Below are 11225 nucleotides of genomic sequence, written 5' to 3'. Positions count from 1 at the left end.
TATTATCCTGTTTTGGGCATTTTTTGCCTTAAAAAAAAAACTGTAATAATGTCTCCCTGACTGGTCAGACACCAATATATCTGTTTAAAAGAGTCTGATGTACGCCACATAACTATAACTGTGGTTTTGCAGTTCCACGGGTCAAATCTCTGTATTATCCAGCTTTTGGTATTTTTTTCGTAAACAAAAACAGTAATAGTGTCTCCCTGACTGGTTACATACAAATATATCTGTTTGAAAGACTCTGGTGTAGGCCAGAGAAATAGAACTGTGGTTTTCCACTTCCACGGTTCTAATCTCCTTTCTATTACCCTTTTTCCATTGATAGTTCGAGTGTAAGCTATTTTACTTAATTTACAATGGGCAAGGCGCGTGGCAAGGGACGTGGAACTGGACGTTCTGGTGATGGTGCGTGTAGAGGACGGGGCCGTGTCCAAGGTGAAAATGTGCCACAACCAACAGCCACATCTTCTCGCTCCCACTTCTTGACCGAATTACTAGGGAACCACACTACAACACCAGTATTGCGAACTGATCAGTGTGAACAGGTTATTAATTGGATAGCAGATATTTCCAGTTACCTGGGCACCACCACCTCCGGTCTGTCTTCCACACGGTCAAGTTTTAGTAGCCATGAGTTTCGACCGCATACTCCTCCTCACCCTGATGCTCCTTCCTCCCACCATGCCGAGTGTCGTCAGACAGCAACTGATCCCACACTTGGACACTCTGAAGAGCTGTTCACTGGTCCATTTCCATATTTGTGCCCCTCGCCTGCTCCGCTTGAAGTGGTGGAAGAGGAGATCCCATGTAGCGATGCCCAAATATTTGAACAGCCACGGCCAGAGGAAGTCGACGCTGGCAATTTGTCACAAGAGGTGGACGATGACGAAACACAATTGCCACGAAGTGAGGAGAAGGATTGTGGTGCGCAAGTGGAAGAGGAGGAGGTGGTGGATGATCTAGTAACTGACCCAACGTGGCAGGAGGACACGCAGAGCGAGGCCAGCATCACACAGGGGGAGGGAGGCAGAGTACCCCAACAGGCAGGAAGAAGCAGTGTGGTGGCCGCACACAGAAGGCGGGCAACAGTTCCCCGTAACACCAACAGGAGAGACGTTGCCAGTACAACCGGTAGGTCTTCCAGAGTCTGGAATTTTTTTAAAGACTCTGCTGATAACCCCAAAAAGGCCATTTGTACCACCTGCCTGTCCATAATGCATGCAAAGATGCCCCCTCCTCTCAGTCTTCACTTGTTATGGCAGTTTCTCAAGAAACAGCATCAACGTCCACGTCCACGTCCCACCGCAGCGTTCAATTGTCCATATCCCAGACCTTTAAACAAAAGCGCAAATTCGCAGCCAACGCCCCACAGGCCACATTACTAAATTCGCACATTTCACGACTTCTTGCGTTGGAAATGCTGCCTTTTAGGCTGGTGGAGACGGAATCCTTCTGCAACCTTATGGCGGTGGCCGTCCCTCGGTACTCGGTCCCCAGCCGACACTATTTTGCCCAGTGTACCATCCCCGTACTACACAAACACGTGTCCTAAAACATCTGCCGTGCCCTCAACAACGCAGTTACTGGGAGAGTCCACCTGACAACGGGCACGAGGACAAGTGCTTGTGGCCAGGGACGGTACATCTCCCTGACGGCACACTGGGTAAACATAGTGGAAGCCGGGACCCAGTCGGACCTGGGGACGGAACACATCCTCCCCACACCGAGGATTGCGGGCTCTATGTCAGTCAGAGTTGCCCCCACAGTGTACAGCTCCTGCACCTCATCCTCCTCCTCATGTTCAGCCTACATCTCAGATATCACCACATCAGTTACAAGCTGGAAGCACTGCAGTACTGCCTCAGCCAAGCGGCAACAGGCTGTGCTGAAACTCATAAGCTTAGGTGATAAACCTCACACTGCTTGTGAGTTGTGGACAGCTGTGAAAGAGCAGGCAGATCTGTGGCTGAGACCGCTGAACCTACATCCAGGCATGGTCGTGTGTGACAATGGCCGTAACCTGGTGGCGGCTCTGAGGCGAGGCGAGATCACACACGTACCATGCCTGGCTCATGTGCTTAACCTCGTGGTTCAGCGGTTTCTTAAATCGTACCCCGAGTTGCCAGATCTGCTCGTCAAAGTCCGCCGCCTGTCAGCTCATTTTCGCAAGTCAGCTACAGCTTCCACCGCCCTTGCTGTGTTGCAGCAGCGTTTGCAGCTTCCGGCACACCGACTGGTGTGTGATGTCCCCACACGTTGGAACTCAACCCTCCACATGTTGCAAAGGATTTGTGGAGTACCAGCTGTAACAAGGCCGTCGATATTCAGGTCAGACTCCACACATAAGACCTCAGGAGTGGACCTGGATGTCTGACATATGTACCATCCTGACAAACTTTGAGGAGCCCACCAAGATGGTGAGTGGCGATGACGCCATCATTAGCGTCAGCATCCCATTGGTCTGTCTTTTGCAACGTTCTCTGCAGAGAATCAAAGAGGAGGCATTGCAGCCAGAGTATGATGAGATGGATCAAGAAGCCGTAGCGGGCGATTACACACAGCCCAGCCTCATCTCATCCCAACGTGCATTGGGGGACAATGAGGGAGAGGAGGAGGAGGAGAAGGAGGAATAAGAGGAGCTGGTATCATGCGCTGTAGACGGTAGTACCTGTACAACTGTCATACCGTCGGTTCAGGGTGGGTGGCCTGAGGACAGGGGGGAGGAGGAGGTACTGGCTAGAGGTAAGAGTCCGGTCAGCCTGGAAGCAAACATAGAGTCCTCCTTGCCAGGTGGAGTTGTAGGCCTCCCCTTCTCACTATACTCTTTGGCTTTGCTGCTTGTAGCTGTGCTATAGCCCTCGTCCCTGAGTGTAACGTTCTGTGCTCACCCGTATGACAGGCACCTTGCTGGTGCGTCGCTCCCTTGTGGCGGTGCTGGACCCTGTGGTGCTGCTGAGCCTCCGGGTGTCTGATGGGGCCAGGAGACCTGCAATCTCCTGCCCTACAGTATCTGCTGCTGGACCTTCCGTGCCCCACAGCCTCGGACTCCAGTGTCCGGTCCTCTGGGTTTTTCTAGCTAGGACGAGCTACCTCAGCTCCAGTCCCTAGCTCTTGTCTCCTCGACGTCCTGAACTCAACTCCTCACACTAAGACTAACTAACCCCGCCCCCAGATACCAGTTGCCAAGGGGAGGGGACTCCCCTTGCTAGTCTGGAGCCAGGAAAGTGTTGCATGTTTAGTATCCCTGCCTAGGGGACCCCTGCTTGCTTCCAGGTATGGCATTACCTCTTTTTAGGGAGGCAAAGCCACTGTGGCAACCGGACCCCAGGGGTGCCACACTAACTTCTATCATCATCATGCTCCTCACCTTGGCACTCTCAACTCCCCTGATGGAGAAGCGAAGGGCCACCGGAGGAGTCTGGTTCTCTGGTGGGCTCGTCCAATGCTGCCCTAAAGCAGGCCGGGCTAAGAAAAGTGTGTGGGGCGAAGTTGACAGGAGAAATAGGGGTGGCTGGGGACCGTTTATGGACACCCGGCCGCCCCCAGGCGGCTGGGGACCGTGTGTGGACACCCGGCCGCGGGGCGGCTGGGGACCATTTATGGACAGCCGGCTGCCCCCTGGCGGCTGGGGACTGAGTATGGATACCAGGCCGCCGACCCAGCCATGACGTGGTGGCCAGATTCCGCCTCCACATGCCTAAAAGGCCCAATTTCAAGTGCAAGCAAGCAAGCAGTATGGTATTGCAGCCTGGGGGTGGGTGGGTGGCAGGCTGCATACTTGCGCTTGCATTGCAAGGAATGGGAAAGGTACAATTGAACACTGCCCTAGGACAAGGACTTGCACGGGGATAGCTGCAAGTCTGCATCTTCTGATGCGGCAAGGATCACTTCTGATGGGCACACTTTTAGGCAGTGACCTGGGTGTCAGACATGCTTCCAGGGGTCTTCCCCATGCTGTTCCCATGTCTTTTCAGCACTGTATGCATGTGTCACACAGCACATGGCCAGATAAGATTGTAAAATGTTAAAATGACATTTCTCGGTGAATGCATTTGTCACGGTTGAAAGCAATACAAAAGTGCAAAAACGCATAAAAAATGCTACTTGTGAACATAGCCCAAGGTGTGGAGGAGTATTTTTGTTTTTGGTTATTTATTTTACCTTATACACAAGTCTTTACCCTGGAAAGGATGTTCCTTAACATATTTCACAGGAAAACCGTTTCAGTTTCGTTTTTGAATGTTTTATTGTGAGCCCGTAAAAGTGGCTTAATACCTCTGACCACGTTGTTGACAGCAGTGACCTGGGGGTCAGAAATGCTTCCTGGGGCGATCCCCATGCTGTCCCTATGTCTTTTGAGCGCTGTCACTATCGTTTTGGGCACTTTTTAGGCTTTCTACAGACTGCCGGGGGTGCCGCCGCAAAAATGCTCGGGTCTCCCATATACTAACATTGGGCTCGTTGCTCGGGTCGAGCACCCGAGTATCACGGCGAGCTCGGCCCGAGCTTCGAGCACCCGAGCATTTTAGTGCTCACTCAACACTAATCTTTATTCCTCCCGGCAGCATTTGGTTTTCAGTCATAGGGGCAACACTGGTTCAGTCACCGCTCAGTATACAAAGAGTACTGGCTGTAACCGCGCCCATGGCACTGACTAACAGCCTATTGTGGGCACCAGGTAGGTTCAGAATTTTATTAACCTGCAGGTTATCCTCACATCTGCAGGTAAATAGCATTTTTTCACATGATAGGTTCCCTTTAAAGGGTCAGGATCAGAACTATTACATGGTTAGACTACGCCTCACTTACCATTGTTATAAATTTTTAAATCTTAGCCCATCCAGAATATTATGGTCATAAAATCACTAATCCACAATCAATAAATAATCACATTTTAATTCAATAATAAACCTGGTAGATTCGAATATTCATCAATCTACAATTACCAAAATCTAATTTTTCTGGCAAAAATACGACTACCTTGCCTATCAGAATCTCAAGTCAGGAAATGTATAAACCTTATTCAAAACAAAATGTGGTAAATGCACCAATTATTTAAACTAAATAAATTGCCTTGTCCAAACAAACGTTTAAATGGATATTCTAAAACGTAGATTATGTAAATGTAATGGCCCCACACTTGACATCTGCTTTTGATTTAACCATTTTCTCATAGAAGTTCAAGATTTTAATAGTGGTTGTTCATGAGGTTGACGCGCCCCCAGGGCCATGGGGTACTCGGTGCCAGGCCTATAGATGCTGGGGGAGGGATATGTCACAGTGGCGGCGGCCCGGTCCGTGGCCCAGGGCGGTCAACAAAAAGGGGGGTAGAAGTATTTATATGGGATTTGTAGTTCTTAGGAAGTGTTTGTGACGCCACCTGTGGTTTCTGGCAATAGGTACCAGCTCTACTTCAGACCTCTGGGGCGGTTGATAGGGCAGCTGGGTTGGAATAGCTCCCCACAGGTGGAGCGGGTCCCAGGGCAGTGTAGGTGCAGATGGTGGAGATGCTGGGGCTTGTAGTGCAAGAGAGAGATGGCGCAGCGGAAATAACTGACGGAGGCAGGGGAGTGCAGTCATCCGAGTTTACTCACAGTTCTGTTCCTCAGGTACACTGTACGGCTGTCAGCCTCCCGCGTCGCACTGCGTCTACCAGCCCAGGGGTTCAGCACTTTCTCAAGTATATCGGGAGCGCTTGACGGAACCCCGCTCTTGTATGTTCCTTTCTAGACCGACTTCCTGCGCTGGGTCTTCTCCCTCCTGCCCTGCGCTTCCCCACACACAGTCCCGATCGGGTGCTCTGAAGTCCTTCTGGGCAACCTGGAGTTCCCGGACCTACTTTATGCCCTTCACGGTGACTAGGGTGAGACTGTGGCAACTGCACCATGGAAGTGCAGAAGCCTCCGGTTTTTCCAGCCGAGACCTGGAGTAACACGGCTGGTCCAGGGACCGGTTCCCTTCCTGCGGCCTGATCCCTCTGACACTTGGCAGATTCGGGCGTATGGGTGCCGTCCTGCACTCACCATACCCCCTGGGATCCCTTATGACAACGGAGCCTTTCTCCTCTGCTCCCCTCCTGGGCCTCTATTACTAAGCCCCACTCATGGAGCAGAGCTCGAGAACAGACTCTGCTCCCCTCCTTTCTCTCACTAAATCCACACTGACTAACTCTACCACCCTAAGATGGCTTCCATTTACATACACCTATAAAAGTGCTCCCCTGGTCTACGTACTCCACCCACACCCACTACTGGTTCCCCCTCTCTTTGGTTCCCCCCACTCCAGCCAGGGACGGGGCAGCAGAAGAAGTGCATAATGCCCTTCCAGCCGGCCTGGAGTAGTGTAGTGTTGAATCTGGGTGTTGGGGTACCGGTCAGCACTCCCTCCTTACCTGAGTGAAGGAGACACCACACCTCTGGGTGAGGTGCAGTACCTCTGTGGCGACTGAACCCTCAGGGGCGCCACAAGGTTAGGATGGACCCTGTGTCACCTGAAAAATTCCATCCAATTTCGCTTTTAAACTCAGATGTTAAGTTCTATGCCAAAATTCTTTTCTAACTTTTTGCTCAACATATTATTCATTCTGATCAACACAGATCTGGATGGATTTCTTCCCAATTGTCAAGCTCCAGATAGTTCTAGACATATTTTAACTTTATTCACTCAGTGGAGCGATGTCACATTTTTTTCTCCTACTGTTTTTTGACGTGGAGAAGGTGTTTGACCAATGGTCCTTTAGGAAATGTACTTTAAATTCAGATAAACTGTCCCAATCGGTCAGCAATAATAGTTTCATATCCTACACCATCCACTAGGGTCCTCTCATGTGGTTATAAACCTGTTCTCTTTCAGTTTATATAAAGGACAAAACAGGAATGCCTCACTGAAGACAGATTTGTAGACCAATCCGAGCATTTTTGAGGGTGAGTAATCAGTAAAGCAGAGTTGATACTACTGAGCTGGGCTAGTCGCATGGCATATTGTACAGCGAGGATGAGTATAGCTGAATATGCAGAATGGCACAAGGATCGGCAGAGCTGGTAGTACTAGATGCAGCAGAGATGAAAGTGTGGAAAGCATCTTGAATCATCAGACAGGTACATTTGATGCTGCAAATTGAAGTATGTAGATCCCTATATGGAATCAGCAAAAATGAGTATGCAGAAAGTTACCTTGATGCTGCAAAGTTAAGTGTGTGTACAGTACCTGGTATTAGCAGAGACAAGTAGGCTGGCAGGTATATTGATGCAGCAAAGTTGAGGGTGCGGTCAGTACCTTGTATTAGCAGAGACAAGTAGGCTGGCAGGTACCTTAAGGGACCATAGGGAAAGGAAAGCTTTGCACTGAAGCCAAGACAACACACCATTGTTATGTCTACACATACTACCGCATCAACATATATTAACACATCTCAGCACATATTAACATGAAAAATCAAGTTAACAGGTCATTTTACTGCACGGTGGAAAGTGAAACCAAAAAACAATAGCTGAATTGCTCTTTGCTTCACCATTTCACCCCACTTTAATTTTTTTTCCTGTTTTCTAGTTCATTATATGGCAAAGTGAATGGTGTGGTTCAAATCTGCAACTCATCCTGAAAAAATTAAGCCCTGAAATGGCTATTTTGACAGAAAAAAAAGTTATGGCTCTTGAAAAAGGGGAGGAAAACACAGCAACAAAAAAATGAAAATTGGCAGGGTTAAATCAATTTAACCCTCCGTCACATACAATAGGCCTGACAGGCACATCTCTTTTACTTTCATTTCTCCTTCCTCACCAGATTGTGAGGAAATCCCCTCCCTCCAGGTAGTCTCCTTTCTCTAGCAGCTCTGTGAAACCTCATACCACAGTTGGATTGCAGAGCTTCAGGAGGACAGATATAACTGCGCTAATCTCTCAGGCTCATTGTATGTGAACATGTCACACTCAATAAGGTTGGTATTTTATGTTTTTATTCATCACAATTGTTTATTTAGCTTGTTTTATGAATGTATAGCACAAAGTGTGAGGATATTTCATAGAAATAAGGCAGATTAAAAAAGAAAGTGTGCTGCTCAGGCATATACAGTAGTTCCCTAACACATATTCCTTCTCTTGCTTCAGATTATCTGCTGAAATGGAGAGGAAAATGTACAATTTATCAAAAAACCTTGATGTTGAGGAAATAACAAACATGCTGTTAGATGATGCAGACCCCACACTGAATGAGGATTTAGGAGAGGAAAGTGAGATTGATTCTCATGATGAGGTGGAAGTATGTGAAGTGGATTCTGAAACAGAGCAAGATGGTGACAGTGATGAGGATGAAGATGTAGAATCTTATTATATGGGAAAAGATAAAAAAAAACAATGGAACAAGAAGCCACTCCAGAAAAAACGTAGGGAACCTCAAAACATTATTACTCACCGTCCTGCAGTTATAGGAACTGCAAGTAATGCAAAAACTGCAGTTGAATGCTGGAATAGTTTATTCACAGATGACATTCTGGACTCTATTGTCACATATACCAACCAATATATAGACATTATAAAGGACAAGTTCATCTGCAACAGAACCATCAAGGCCACAGATGAAATAGAACTGCGTGCTTTTTTTGGATTATTATACCTTGCAGGAGCTTATAGGACAAATAGACTAAGTTTGGAGGAACTTTGGAGTAAAGATGGGGATGGAGTTGAAAAATTTGGCCTTGCTATGTCCATAAACAGATTCAAGCTTCTAATTCGTTGCCTTCGGTTTGACGACAGAACTACCCGAACCGAACGTAAAACACATGACCGACTTGCTCCAATTCGTGATATATTCCAAAAATTTGTTGAAAACTGTAAAAAAAGCTATTGCCCTGGGGAGAATCTCACTATTGACGAAATGCTCCCTGGTTTTCGTGGTAAATGTGCCTTTCGTCAATATATTCCATCAAAGCCTAACAAATATGGAATAAAAATGTATGCCCTTGTTGATGCCAGTAAGACCTACACTTACAACCTGGAAGTTTATGCAGGAAAACAACCAGAAGGTCCTTACTGTGTCAGCAACAAACCCAGTGATGTTGTAAAAAGACTGGCTGAGCTCTTATTTGGATCGGGTCGCAATATAACAGCTGACAATTGGTTTTCAAATTGTGATCTGATTGATTATCTGAAAATGCAGAAGCTTTCATATGTCGGAACTGTAAGAAAAAATAAAAAAGAATTGCCTACACAGTTTGTAAGTGTGAAAGGGAGACAACAGTACAGCAGTATGTTTGCATTCCATAATGGAAAGGTTTTGGTTTCCTATGTACCACAAGCAAAAAAAATTGTACTTCTTCTATCAACATTTCATGATGATGATGCCATCGATCCTGGGACTAAGGCACAAAAAAAACCGGAGATAATTACATTTTATAATGGAACCAAAGGGGGTGTTGATACAGCTGATCAGATGTGCTCAACTTTCAACGTCAGCAGAAACACCAAACGCTGGCCAATGGTCATATTTTTTGCTATGTTGAATTTGGGTGGTATAAATTCACAAGTCATTTACCTTGAAAACAAGCTTGAACCACTCCGTAGACGATTCTATCTGAAAAAATTGGCCCATGAACTAGTGCTTGGAGAGCTACGCAGGAGAAGTATGAAAACAATCGGTATCCCCTCTCGCCTTCAAGTTCCGCTCAAAAGATTCCGCCCAGAAAATGATAGTGAAAATTCACCACCTGCACCACCTCCCAAAAGAAGGAGATGCACCACCTGCACCACGGAAAGCGGAATCAGAAGGCTTTCTAATTATAAATGTCACAAATGTCATAATGCAATCTACCTTACACATGCAAAAATGATGTGTAATTCTTGCTCTTTGCTCTGCAAGTGTAATTTTTCTGGGGAAACTTCAGGATCTAATTCTGAATGAATATGTGTTTAATAGTACTTAAGGTACCTTAAAATTAAGTTTGTTTCCATAAATTTTCTTTGTAGAGTTTTTTGACAGAGTCGAACTGGGGACTATTTGGCTGGAGTTTTGAAATGTTTGTATTTCAGAGTTATTAGTTTTATGTTAAGTAAATGTTTTTTTTTTTGCACCTGATTATGTGTAGTCTCTTTTATTACATCCCTATGAAGGTCACTGATCACTTTTAGAGCTCTGAAATTGCAAACATTAGATATTATAGGTATTTTTCTAGCCTGCGCCTGACAGTCACATTGTATGTGAACTCGTTAGAACCAATATTGTATGTGACGGAGGGTTAAATAAAAGACGTTACTAAAATAATATTTTTTTTATTCTATATTTGCTGACAATCTCTTAGAGAACTTTTTTTTATAATTTCAAAATCAATTACTAAATTAATGATGCTTTCTGACAGTTAGCTAATAAGAAATATAATACAAATATTTCTTCCGAAAAGTACAATGTGCACAGGGTTTTACAGGTATCTTCGGTAGGTGAAAAACTGCCATGAGATTGAGCCCATGAGCTAAGCAGTTGTAAATCTCAGGCTGAAATTTTCTTTAGTAAAGGTGAACATTGGAACATTGAGTGTCTGAAATCTCTGGTGATGGGAATCCATTGAATGATGTGCTAGAGCAGTGTTCCCCAACTCCAGTCCTCAAGGCCCACCAACAGGTCATGTTTTCAGGATTTCCTTACTATTACACAGGTGATAGAATTATTGCCTGTGCAGGTGATGGAATTATTACCTGTGTAATACTAAGGAAATCCTGAAAACGTGACCTGTTGGTGGGCCTTGAGGACTGGAGTTGGGGAACACTGGGCTAGAGTGCCAGAGGCCCATCAATAACATTGACTATGGTGGCCCACTGTTCTGTTACATGCAAGTATTACATTACCCTTTTTCACAAATGTACCTCTGCTTCTTTATAACAATACACTGGGAAGTTTGCTAAATGAGTGATGAGATGCTGCTTTTATCTGCACATAGCGAATCAGGTGTATTGTGCCAACTTCTGCTCATATAGGGAGGTGGGCGCCGACTCCTGCACAGGGGCCTACCGGAGGATTCACCTTCTCTCCCGTGGGCCAGTCCGAGCTTGCTCACCGATATTTTACCCAGGTTTTCTAGTTTGGCAGATTATCCAGGAACTGTTATCCCCATATTTTAACTTTTCACATTCATTTTCAGAGTCCATTTCTCAACTTCTGCAACCCATGACTTTTTGGGCAAGTCATCTACTGTTTAAAGAGGAACTGTCACCAGGTCATAAGTGGCCAGTTTTTCC

The sequence above is a fragment of the Phyllobates terribilis genome, unplaced genomic scaffold, assembly GCF_046119375.1.
Source record: "Phyllobates terribilis strain yellow unplaced genomic scaffold, ASM4611937v1 Scaffold_1__5_contigs__length_1240528914, whole genome shotgun sequence".
Classification (NCBI taxonomy): Eukaryota; Metazoa; Chordata; class Amphibia; order Anura; family Dendrobatidae; genus Phyllobates; species Phyllobates terribilis.
This window is presented reverse-complemented; position numbering follows the sequence as displayed.